Raw genomic sequence first — 13,805 nt, 5'->3', positions numbered from 1 at the left:
AAAAGAATTTTTAATTCAGTGTCTAAAAAATTACTGAAAAATCTTTCTTTACCACGTCAAACACTCTTCAATACTGATCTAATTCGAAGGCTCCAAGAGAGTAATATATAGGAGCTATTTTTTTTTTTGTCTTTCTCTTCGTTTTTGCTTATGTTTTTCTAGTCCTTTCTTGTTGGTTTGGCTACATCAGTAGTCACCTCTGCTTTCAAATTAGTTACAACAGCTGCGTTTAAGCATTCTAAAAATGATTTTCACAAAAGAGCTCGTAAATTTATAATGATTTTACGAACGGTTCTCGATTGATTTATTTAATTGAACAGATTATATTTGCTAAGCACGACTGCAATTCACTCAAATTAATTTCAAATAACATTTATTTGTAATTCGAGCAGGATAGAAAGATAGATTAAAATAATTATAATTTTTAAAAAGTCATATGTACTTTTTATTTCGATGTCCTATCATTTTATATTTTAATTAGTTGTTTAAAAATATTTTTTTAAAATAAAAACGAGTTGCATATTTAAATGTATAAATCTATATTTTTTTATAGAAATATCTATTTTTCATTTATAAATGAAATATGCATTGCGTTTATACAATAAAATATATAATGAACACTTTCGTTGGATAAGGAAATTGCAATTTACCTATTTTGTATCGATTTTTTCTATTAACTTGATGCTTTCTAGAAATTGTGTTTAATATTGTTGATATAAATAATCTGATTCTATTATTTGACGGCTTTACTCGCTAATGCTAATTTATATAGTCTACAAATTACACTTAATATTTTTTACGGCTTTCTATTGCAATTATAAATGTCTAATTTGATTTACAGAAGAAGTTTGGAGTTAATAATATCAAAGACAAATCAGAAATAGAAAAAGAGATTACAGAGATTTATAGATATTTAATAAAACTTTAATGTATAATGAATTTTTATATATTTTGTAATTCAAATTTATATTATAAAGTATTTAATAAATTTTATATTATCAGTTTGAAGTTGTTTAAAAATATTATGTAATAGAATAAATGTAACTAAATTAGAATTTAATTAAGCTATTGTATTTTGGTAATTATTACTTCGTATTATAATAACAGTTATAACTGTTAAAAAACCTTATATAATAAAACATGATAGCCATTGGTATAAACTAATTTCTACTAACAAAATTTAGTTAGAATCAACTAAGATCTTTATTTGTATAAGAATAAAAAAATTATTCAAATAGTAATTTTATTACAAGAATAGAAATTTTTTTTTGTCACAGTGACCCATTAAAAAAAATTAAATTGGTCTCGTAATCAAATTCAATAATAATTTTCTAAAATTATAAATTATTATTTTTAACATTCTTTTTTAAATTTTTATTTTTATGTAATTTTTAAAATCTTCAAATTTTTATATCGTAATTATTATAGTAAATTTTTTTAATGAACTATCTTTTTATATCTATCAGTTTCAATTAAATTTCTTCTTACAAAAAAAAAAAGATTGTTGATAAAACAATAATGGAACTCAATATACTTTATTCTATTGTAGAAATAGAAATTTTATATCTTACCAATCAATAATCAGTAACTTATCAAAAGCAAGATTGTATTCTTTTTATTGTATGTTAGACATAATATTTCTCAACTATATTATTTCACATAATGTTAATACCTTATAATCCAATCAACTTGTGAAAATACCATGATGTTTTGTTTCTTGGATAATTAAGAATTCTTTTAAGCTAATACAAAATAAGTATCTTTTTTTAAAAAAAATAAAAAAATAAATAATTTAGTTATTGTAAATTAATATATAAAGTTAAACATATGATGCACTAATATAATTATAATCAACGATTAACATAATTAAACAAATAAGTGATTTTTGTGCTGAATCATGGACAGGATTTGCAAATCTTATTCCTCACCCATTTAAATTCAAATTTTAGTAATTTAAAACCATATGGATAATAAATTAAAATAGATTGTAGTTTAAGCAAAATAAATGTTTTATTCACTGAGAAAAACTTAATATTAAAAAAAATATATAAATTGGGGCGGTAAGATCTCAGAAAATCAATTTGTTTTAGAAGAAAAAATAAAAGGGGGTATCGAAAATTGAGCCCGTTAACAAAAATCACGTGGAAAAAGGGAGGCACAATCCACTGAGACAATAATTAGTGGGGTGAGTCATGGCTTACGTCATTTTCCTTAACACGTAATTGTTGATATGTTTAGTTTTCCTTTTCCTATTGGTTTCCTATTTCTTCTGACAGCCTCCTCCTATTGGTTCCTACGTTTATATCGTTTTTTGAAATTTGTTTCCCTGAAAGATTAATTGGAAAGTTTGTCAGTATCTTTGAAATTTTAAATTAAAATATTTATCTTCATTTTTATTTATGCTCGTAATAAAAAATTTTGTGCTAAAGATTAAAAAAAATTTAATTATCTTATTCTATAAAATAATTCTTACCGATTACTGGGTTTGACTAAGAAAGTCAAAATTTTCCGAATTAAATTCGAAAATAGATACAAAACTTCATTAAATATTTATAATATTAATCATGACCTTCCCGACCTGCCGAGGAGTCTGCTGCTCCTACTCCTACACTTACACGACGCTGCATGCAAACGTTATATGAGTGCCCTGCACATCCAAGATGACAAAAGTGTATGGGAAGAGCCCGAGCACATCCCTAACCTTACGTCTACTTTGTAATATTATGATGGCATAAAAACAATTATTTTTATTTTAATTTAATTTTATAATCGTATATACATAACACAATAATATTGTAATAAAAATGTATTTAAAAATTATAAACTCTCTTAAAGAAAGATAAATACTATATATTTAGTTAAAATGATAATTTAAATACCAGAATTATGCTTTTAGTTATTATACAATAAAAATAGAACCATAATTCTAAAATCTTGCAATTTAAAAAATTATATCGTAATTTTACATACATTAATGACTTTAGCAAAGGCATGACATGTAGTAAAAGTCATAAATGCCACACTAACACGTATTGTACACATTCACTTTGAGAGTATAAATTCGATTATTATACAAATTTATGAGGAATTAATGAAAGAACATAAATTATTAAATATATGAACTCATGATTCTTTTGTTTTTTGAAGAAAAAAATGAATCCATTAAGTCATGCACAACCATCTAAATTTTGTAAAAGAAGATGAACCTAAAAATGGAGGTTCTAAAGTGACAAAACATCCATTAGGATTATCAAGTGCCTTTTAAGTTGATGCATGAGTAATTATATTTAAGTCTCAATGAATCTACGAATAAAAAATAAAATATAAGATATTCATAGTAAATATACAAATGGAGTGTCATAAGATACTAAAGTAACATTTGTATGCCTCAACTATGTTTGTTGTTATTATTCAATATATTATTTCATGATTTGATCGTTAAAATTCCACCTCTTGAATGCTTCTAAGCCATCTTGTCATCTTCCCAATTCTTCTATTTTATTATGATCATGACTAACTTAAGGAACATAGAAATTGGAAAAACAAGATTTAAACGTTATCAAGTTCTATGAGCCATCCATATTAATATAAATGAAGGTTTTTCTATTGGACGACTAGGAAAAAATACTCATAAGAGTAGCAGAGAGAAAAAAATTATGATTGATCTACAAGTCATTTGTTGTTATCATTACCTACTAACCATGTAACTTTCATTTTGAGGACTGAAGTATACATGATTAGGTTTCTCAAGTGAGTGATCCCTTGACTTGAGGATTGGCCAAGTCAAAGATTTTATTGTTGGAAAAGTATTTTATTTTTAGTATCCAGTCTCAAGCACTTGTAAATTCCTTAGGTAACATCTTTTTCAGTTTCAAAAGATAATCACCATTATTCTCCTTCATCTTACAAAATCCAACTTAATCCATCTTCTTAGCTTGACAAAAACTACTCTATTTGACTAGATGAAGTTTTAAATAAGTAACTCTAGAGCTTTAGAGAAAATTTATATTAAGTATATCTATATAATTAAAGACTTATCTCTTCGTCTATCCAAATAACTAAAGATTAAGGTAGACAAAAATGTCATCTGCATAACATAATGAGGATGTCACAAATTGTAACATCCCAGAATATAAAAGGAAATAAATTATAAATTGAATGCGAAAACGAAATAATAGCGTTATGATTCACATTTTTTACATAATAATTCAGAATATCTAATAAAATTACAAAAATGACCATTTTAGAAGAACAACAAAAAATCAAAGAAATAAAAAGAAAGTAAATAATTGAACGTTCTATTTACAACCATCTTGTGGATCGAGATCCGGATCTTGGTCATATTGATATGAAATAGTAATAAAAAGATGAGTTACACTAGTCTAATAAGATGTCAAACTACTCACCGATACAGAAATGAAGATTGGAAAAAATCATGAAAACAACTAATAGAGCTCTTAATTTAAGTAAATTTATTTATTGTAAATAAAATCATTTATTGTACACTTGCCGTGACGAAATTTTTAAAACTGACCTATAGAGGCAATAACACAACAATATCATAATCTCGTATTTAAATTAACTAAAACAATAACTTTCTATTTTTATCTACCTATTGGTATCCATGGGGGTCCATAGGGATGTCCCCATTAGGCGTGAACCCTTATTCAACATTGTTAACTAACCGGCCATCTCCATACCCTATTCGGTATGAGCACCAAAATACCATCCATCAATACTCCGTTCGGTATGAGGGTAAAAAGGGCCGTCCCTATGCTCCAGTCAGTATGAGTGCCAAAATACTAATCCTTGATACCCCGTTCGGTATGAGATAACGTTCACAGTAGGATTTTCTATGCACCCGGTCCGTCCACCATCTCTCAAGATATTCAGTAAGGCTCGCATTCATTCATTCAGTTAATCAAACAATTTTTCGTTTACAATTAATTTTCAATTTCATAATTTAACTTTAAATCACGCAAAACAAGCAATACATATATTAAGGAAACACAACTGAATCATCTTACCAACTTCAGTGTATTGTCGTGCATTTAAAATTGTAAAATCAATCAATCAATTAAAACAAAATAAACAGTGATAAATAATCAAATCCGGCTCCATTAGTAACATGTGATTAATTATCAAAATTTTTTAAATTGTACAAAATAGCACATTATTTATAATTAAATTTCAACTCCATAACAAGAAATAGGGTGAGAGATTCTTACTCGAATCGATGTCCAAAATGTTAAACTCTCAGCTGCGCCTACTGGTGGTCCCTGGATTCTTTGAATTTTTTTTTGGAGATTAAAACACGCTCTAAGTACTTAAAAATACTCCAAAAAATAAAAAATCGGTGTTAAAAACCCTTTTTGATTTTTCCTGCGGCGGTATCGCCAAGTTTTACTCGCAGTTTTCAGCCCATCTAACGATCCTTTGGCTCTAATTTGGCTATGAGAGTGTTCAAAATTAAATTTTAAGTGACTGAGAGAATTTTTACCTTTTTTGGCTATCGAAGGTGGCTCTGGCACAGCGGCGGGTGGCGGTCGGCTCCCTTCCCAGCAATTGGTTCTTCTTCTCCGGCGGGGGAGTGGTGGTGGTGGTGGTGGTGGTGGTGGGGGGTGGGGGGGTGGTGGTGGTTGTGGTGGTGGTTAGGGATTAGGGTTTGGTGTGAAGTGAAGTATTTATATCTATCTCCTTTTAATCTAGATCATCAATCACATTTGATCTGAACCGTCCGATCGCGTTTAAATAGAAAATAAATTTAGACCGTTCATTCTGATTTGATCTGGATCGTACGATCACGTTTAAAGAGAGAATGAATATGGACCGTTTATCGCATTTAATCGCGACCGCCCGATTGCATTTGAGGAGGAAACGAATTCGGACCGTCCACGCGCGTGGGAACAAATTTGGACTGTCCGATTGCAGGCATGCAAATCACCAGTGTGGCCTCCCGCGTGACACCGCGTCAGCGTGCCATGCCATGCAGCGTGCTCCAGTTCGTTGGGACTGTTGATTGAGTGGTTTTACGTGACATATTTTTCTTAAATTATGTTTTGATTCCTAATTTCTGATTTTTTTTTTAAAAATACCATCAAAACCCAAATTTTCACATATTTTTTTTAAAGTTGTTTTCAATTTCATCATTTATCTATTTTTTCTTAATTTTTATATTAAATAAAAATTTGATAAATTAAAAAATTAAATTTTATACATTAATTTTAAATATTTAAAATTAATTTCGAGTATTACACATATGACTATTCTGACAAGAGTTGTCTGATACATCATGTGACAAGTTCACTTTCGACCTAATTTTATTCTAATTAAATAACTATATAATTATGACAAAATTAAAAAAAGTTACCAAGAATTTAGTATATATAGATACACATATATATTAAAATTAAAGCATACATCTTGATATAATTTTTAAAATCAAAACATATTTGATGAAACTCCTATTTTTACGTTAGCTATTAGAAAGTTGAAGTTTAACTAAATACTAAAAAATAGAAATGTTTTCAGGTAAAAACTGATGTTGAAAAAAAATGAAATTAGAAATTAGAAATTAGAAATAGATACTTTCCGTAAATGATTTGTGTTATAGGATGTAAATAGTATTTTAAAAAATTATATTTATTACTTCTACAATTTATTAATTAATAACTTTAATATTTTTAAAATAATAGTTAATTTATCTTTTCACTACTTGGTATTAATTCTATAACAAAATAAATTAAATAGAATATTAATTTTATATTAAATTAAATTTTAACGTAAATTTTAGAACACTATAATGTTTTTTTTTATTATTATTTTTATCATAAAACTATTTTTACCAAAATCATTCTAAAACACTTTAAATAATCAACGAGACCAAATGCATATTGCGGGCATAAGTTTGAAGTTTTTATACGTTTTGTTATAAAGAAATATATATATATATATATGTATATGTATATTTCTTTTAAAAAATTCCTGCCCATTTTCTAACCAATATATCCGCAGCTGCTGGTCCCATTTCTTCTTGACACCAAAATAAAAAATTCCTGTTCATCCCTTTTCATGAAATTATTTCCTTTCAACTTTTTAAATGGACAAAATCTTATCTTCTCAAAACTGCACCCATTTACTAATTTCTACTTTTTGGTTGGAGTAATTATAAGATATTTATTTATATATCATAAAACATGTAGTGAGTTATACATATCCAAAACTAGGCGCTATACAGCCCTTGGGTTATTAAAGGCAGCAGCAGTACAAAGAGATTTTTTCGTGTAATGTGATGGAGGATGAAAAGACAGTGAACATGATAACCGAGTTTACAAGACTCAGCCCTTCCTCTCCGTCACCCTCTCACTTCTCTCTCCCTCTCACCTTCTTCGATACCCTCTGGTTTAAGTTCCCACCCACAGAACGCGTTTTTCTTTATCAACTTGCCGACTTAACTCGTGAATCTTTCTATTCAGATATCCTCCCCAGACTAAAACGTTCCCTCTCCGCCGCTCTCGTCCACTACTTCCCCCTCGCCGGTAACATCAAGTGGGACGCAAGTGACCCAACGCCAACCATCACGTGTGCCCCCAACGACGCTGTTTCTCTCACCGTCGCTGAGTCCACTGCAGACTTCAGTAATGTCTGTGCCGATGAGGTTCATGAAGTCACCGTGTTGCACAGTTTATTACCCGAATTGCCGGTAGGCGATCACTTATCGCTCATCATTTCGCTGCAAATAACGCTGTTTCCTGGTCGAGGATTTAGCCTTGGATTTAGTACACACCATGCAGTTCTTGATGGCCACACCATAGCAAGTTTCATTAAAGCGTGGGCTTATATGAACAAGCATGATCAAGAAAACGCTTCTCTGCCAGCAGATCTAATTCCCTCCTTTGACCGGAGTGCTATCAAGGACCCAGCCGGGCTAAACGCAGAGTTTCTAAACATGTGGATAGCTTTCGGCGGGGGAGATTCAGATCCCAGCAAGAGAAACCTGAAAACCATGCCATTAGAGAAAATTGATCCTAAATTTGTTCGAGCAACATTCGGTTTGTCTCGTGAAGATATCAAGAAACTAAGAGAAAGGGTGCTGGTCCAAAACGATCATGTAAAGAGGCCACTTCACTTATCAACCTTCGTTATCACATACGCGTATGTGTTCACTTGCATGGTTAAAGCTAGAGGAGGAGATAATGACAGACTCATATGCTCTGCGTTCACGGCTGATTACAGGACACGGTTAGACCCTCCGGTACCATCAAACTATTTCGGCAATTGCGTTATACTACAGATGGGTCTTGGTTACGCTCGAGATTTAATGGGGAAGGATGGGTTCGTCACAGCTGCCAAGAACTTAAGTGATTTGGTTTCAGGTTTAGATATTGATGCTCCCAAAAGAGTACCAGATTTACTGTCAAAAATTATGAGCTTACGACAAGAAATGCAGTTGGGTTCTGTTGCCGGGTCAACCCGATTTGGGACTTACGGGATAGATTTTGGTTGGGGAAAGCCTAAGAAGGTAGAGATTGCTTCTATAGACGGGACCGGAGCTTTTTCTTTGATGGAAAGTAGAGATGGGAATGGGGGAGTGGAGATTGGCGTGTCCATGAGGACGAGGGAGGAAATGGAGAATTTTGCTTCTCTATTTTCCACCGAGCAGTAGGATGCCGTGCAATGCTGGACAAACTTTCGAACTTTCATTTTCTGGGTGGGGTGGGGGGGAGATATATATCATTCTTTTGAGAAATTGGAAAAATTATGTTTGTTTTTTTTTATAATTTCAGGAAGCAGTTAAAATAAGTCAATTACATATCTTAATATATACATATACATATACACTACAAATATTATATACTCAAACACACGATTTTTTTTTTTTTTTTTTTTTTATAATAAAAATATAATGTATTAATTATTTAACCAACCAACTAGTGCTTAGTAATTTAACACCTATTCATAACTCTTATTTTTATGATTAGTTCAAATGGGTATTAGACATCCGGGAAATTTAATTATTAAACCACAACAAAAAAAAAAAAAAAAAGCTCTACTAATTCCATATCATTGCGTAAGAGCCGTGAAAAGTGTGAGTTGTCGCTAAAACAGCACCATGCATGTGGCATGTGGCATGTAAATATAGTTGCTGCTACATGCCCATAATTAAATGTATGAGCTGAGTATTTTTAAAGTGTATACACATGGAAGGAAATGTGTATGGATGAATTTATATCAACAGCTTCTGTTTGTGTAAATTGTTTTGTATGGAGGAAAAGTTTTCAGTTAAACTGTCGGAAGAAATATTGATTAGGAATTTCTAAAACCAATTACTCAACTTGCAAAAAATTCTATAAATACTATTTCGATTATTCATTTAAAAATTTTATTGTTTTAATTTTTGGGACTAAATGAAGACCTTGTTTAATTGGAAGAATATATTGGGAATTTTCAAAAAATAACATCACACTTCCTTTGATAAAACCATAGATACATAACATATATATATATATATATATATGCAATTATAATCGCCTATTAATCTTTCTTTTTATTCCATTTTGCTGTTACATTATTTAATTGCATTTTTCTCCTTTTTTTTTATTTTTTTATTTTACTGCCATTCTATATTCTTTTTTTCACTACTACATAAAGAAAATTAATTAATGTTCTAACAATCTCTTCATGTAATTCATTTTCTTTAACACAGTCAATTAATTTTTTATTGGACGGCAGGACAGTACGATTCTGGGAGTACAATTGGTTGGAAGGTTGCGGGCCACTCAAGCTCCTTGCCTACCAACCCCTTGACGATTCTAGCAAAACTCAAACGGTTAGGGATTTGGTCACTCAACATGGTCAATGGAATTGACACTGGTTACAGAACAAGTTCTCAACTAGGATCCTTCTGCACCTGGCTACGACACGGGTTCCGCAGGAGGGCTTAGGGGCTGATGTACCCTATTGGGGCATATCTGCATATGGTAAGTTTTCTACCAAAACCGCATATCATATGATTTCTGATATTTCTTCTCTTTTGCAGATAAAAGATGGTGTTTCATATGGAGCTGGCCAGGAGCACAACGTATTCGACATTTCTTGTGGCCGCTTCTTAGGAGAGGACTCCTTACTAGTGCGGAGAGGGTCCGACGGTATATGGCAGATGACTCAGGTTGCACGATGTGTGGTCCTGACATCGAGGACGTCAACCATGTCCTGAGGGAGTGTCATCAAATACAGGCTTTATGGCAGAAGATTCCGTGTATGACCACCCACACCTTCTTCCACACGACCTTTGACAAATGACTCTGCACAAATTTAAAGAATCAATACAGTTAGTGCTCTTCTTTCCAGGACTGGAGGACGATTTTTGACATCACCTGTTGGTTATTATGGAAGCAACGGAACGCCCTGGTCTTCAATGGTCAGCCGCTCAGTTTAGATGAGCTGAGACATGAGATTTTCAGGATGATAGAGCATACATTTCAGGCCTCCAGCTTCAGTTCTAAGCTATCATATCGCCTTAGCCAAAAGAATGTGAGGTTAGTTAGTTGACATCCGTCGCCCCTAGACTGGATCAAGATGAACATAGATGCCTTCTGTGAAAACAGTGACGTTGCTTGTGTTGGGGCGTTGGGTCGGGATTGTATGGGACATTGGCTTGGCGGTCGACTTCGAAAAATTGAATCTTGGTCGGTTCTTCAGACAGAGCTTTAGGGCGCTTTGGAGGAGCTGAAGCTTGCTTAAAATCTCGGATTGCGCCATGTTATCTTAGAGATGGATAGTCTCCTTGCTGTTTAACTTTTGAACAAGATGATTAATAACGAGATGGTTGCTACAAATGCAAATTCCAATCTCCTACTTGCAATTCAGACTTGGTTTACAAAAAACTTGATTGTTAAGGTACAACATACATACCTGGAGGGCAACAGAGATGCTGACTACTTGGTGAACCTGTCTTATAGTGGGTCCATGGGGGCCACTCTTTATTGTAACCCCTTCTTGGGCTCCTGAACATTTTTCGTAAGGATATACTTGGTATTTTTTCGTCCAGACTATGTAATACTTATGTCTGATTTTTTTCATTACCCACTTTGGTTGCTTTCCTCTTGTATAAAAATATATATATATATATATCATCATGTAGAATCAATTAAAATATATTTTAATTTTTTTAATGTTGGGCCAATTTACATTATTTCATATATAATTTTTTTTTGTCATGTTATGTGACATCGAATATGGATTAGTGACTTATCATAGAATAACACGTGCAAAGATTCATTAGGCACGGTATTAAATGTTAATATTATTAGATATTGATAATTGAAATGAATTTTTGAAAGCATTGAGAATAAGTTGGAGTAAAATTAAGGTATAATAAAACAAAATAAAATATAAAAACTAAAATTATATTTTTCGCTTAATGTATACACTAATATGAGTGAGTAAAAATATGCTCGTATAAAAATATGGCAAAATGTTCGCACAAATATGTAAATTCTAAACCAACAGAATAAGCAATGTAGAAGAAGAAATTCCGCAAAAAAAAACCCATGACAAAATTAACCAGCCCATTACCGTAGGCTGATAATAAAATTTTCGTGATGTGGTACAGAGGTTGGCCATGTAGTGTCAGGGATTTAAGGTTGAGGATTTTTCTTTTTTATAACAAAATTTTTGAAAGAAAAAAAAAATTCCAGCCACCCATTTCCTGACCCACTTATCTGCTGCTCTTGTCCCAGTTCTAGAATGCAGGTTGACGCCAATCTTGACTTGGCTTTCGAAAATCATCATTAACTCTTCCCTATTTATTTTTAATTTCTTAAATGTATAAAATCCTCTGAAATCTTAGACTTCCATCTTTGAGTGAAAAGAAACGTTGAGATTTCTTCATATGATGCAATGGAGCCTGATAAAACGATGAACATCACTGAGTTTACAAAACTCAGCCCTTCCTCTCCGTCCCCTTCCCACCTCTCTCTCCCCCTCACCTTCTTCGACACCCTCTGGTTTAAATTCCCACCCACGGAACGCGTTTTTCTTTATCAACTCCCTGACTTAACTCCTGCATCATTCTATTCAGATATCCTCCCCAGATTGAAACGCTCCCTCTCCGCCGCTCTCGCACACTACTTCCCCCTTGCCGGCAATCTCAAGTGGGATGGAAGTGATCCAGTGCCAATCATCGCGTACGCTACAGGCGACGCCGTTTCTCTCACCGTCGCTGAGTCCACTGCAGACTTGGCTAATTTCTGTGCCTCTGAGGTTCATGAAGTCACCGAGTTGCACAGTTTATTACCCAATTTGCCGGTAGGCGATCGCACATCGTCCATTATTTCGTTGCAAATAACGCTGTTTCCCGGTCAAGGATTTAGCATTGGATTTAGTACACATCATGCAGTTCTTGATGGCCATACCATAACGAGTTTTATTAAAGCATGGGCTTACATGAGCAAGCAAGATCAAGAAAACGTTTCGTTTCCAGCAGATCTAATTCCCTCCTTTGACCGGAGTGCTATCGAGGACCCAGCCGGGCTCATAACAGAGTTTCTGAACATGTGGATAGCTTTGGGTGGGGGAGATTCAGATTCCAGCAAAAGAAACCTGAAAACATTGCCGGTTCAAAAAATTGATTCTAAACTTGTTCGAGCGACATTCAGATTGTCTCGTGAAGATCTCAAGAAACTAAAAGAAAGGGTACTGCTCCAAAACGATCATGTAAAGAAGCCACTTCACTTGTCAACCTTCGTTGTCACATATGCTTATGTGTTCACTTGCATGGTTAAAGCTAGAGGAGGAGATAGTAACAGACCCATATGCTTTGGATTCGCAGCTGATTACAGAACCCGCTTAGACCCTCCACTACCATCAAACTATTTCGGCAATTGCGTTGTACCACAGATAGGTCTTGGTTACGCTCGAGATTTAATGGGGAAGGATGGGTTCGTCACAGCTGTCAAGAACTTAAGTGATTTGCTTTCAGGTTTAGATATTGAAGCTCCTAAAAGAGTACCGGCTTTACTGTCAAAAGTGATGAGCTTAGGACAAGGAACGCAGGGGGGTTCTGTTGCCGGGTCAAACCGATTTGGGGAGTACGGTATAGATTTCGGGTGGGGAAGGCCTAAGAAGGTAGAGATTGCTTCTATAGACGGGACCGGAGCTTTTTCTTTGATGGAAAGTAGAGATGGAAATGGAGGAGTTGAGATTGGCGTGTCCATGAGGACGAGGGAGGAAATGGAGAATTTTGCTGCCCTATTTTCCACCGAGCTGTAGGACGCTCTGCAATGCTGGACAAACTTTCATTTTCTGGGGGAGATACATCATTCTTTTGAGAAATTGGAAGAGTTATTAGGATCTCTCAATTATGTTTGTAATTTTTATAATTTCAGGAAGCCGTTGAACTAAATCAATTGCACACCTCAATTTATATGCGCTTTTAAAATGCACCTAATAATTGCTTTTTAGAGATAAGATAAATTCATATATTAATTAATAATGTGATACAAAAATATTATTTATAATACAATAAGTAGCTTTTAAATAAAAATATACTTAGAATTACACTTCACTAAAAAAAATTATTATCTCTTATAAAAAAAATGACATACTAATTATTCAGCTGAATAGTATTTAGTAACTTGATATTTATTCATAAATCTTATTTTTATAATTAATTCATATGATATTATATTCTTATTTAATTTATAAACATACGGTAAAAAGAGATATTATGGATTTTTTTGGTCTTTTGCTGCCTGTTTTTCCGTTACTAATTAACAGTGTAAAGGATTAAAAATCATTGCGTA

At 32.8% G+C, this 13,805-nt stretch overlaps 2 pseudogenes; both read left to right on the top strand.

Annotated features, from left to right (window-relative positions):
* The first annotated feature begins 7,213 nt into the window (after positions 1–7,213).
* On the top strand, positions 7,214–9,214 carry LOC110824543 (malonyl-CoA:anthocyanidin 5-O-glucoside-6''-O-malonyltransferase pseudogene; annotated as a pseudogene).
* A 2,569-nt stretch (positions 9,215–11,783) lies between these two features.
* LOC110824532 (malonyl-CoA:anthocyanidin 5-O-glucoside-6''-O-malonyltransferase pseudogene) lies at positions 11,784–13,405 on the top strand (annotated as a pseudogene).
* Positions 13,406–13,805: the final 400 nt, after the last annotated feature.

This window comes from Carica papaya, chromosome 1 (genome assembly GCF_054855325.1).
Source record: "Carica papaya isolate Zhongbai chromosome 1, ASM5485532v1, whole genome shotgun sequence".
NCBI lineage: Eukaryota > Viridiplantae > Streptophyta > Magnoliopsida > Brassicales > Caricaceae > Carica > Carica papaya.
This window is presented reverse-complemented; position numbering and strand designations above follow the sequence as displayed.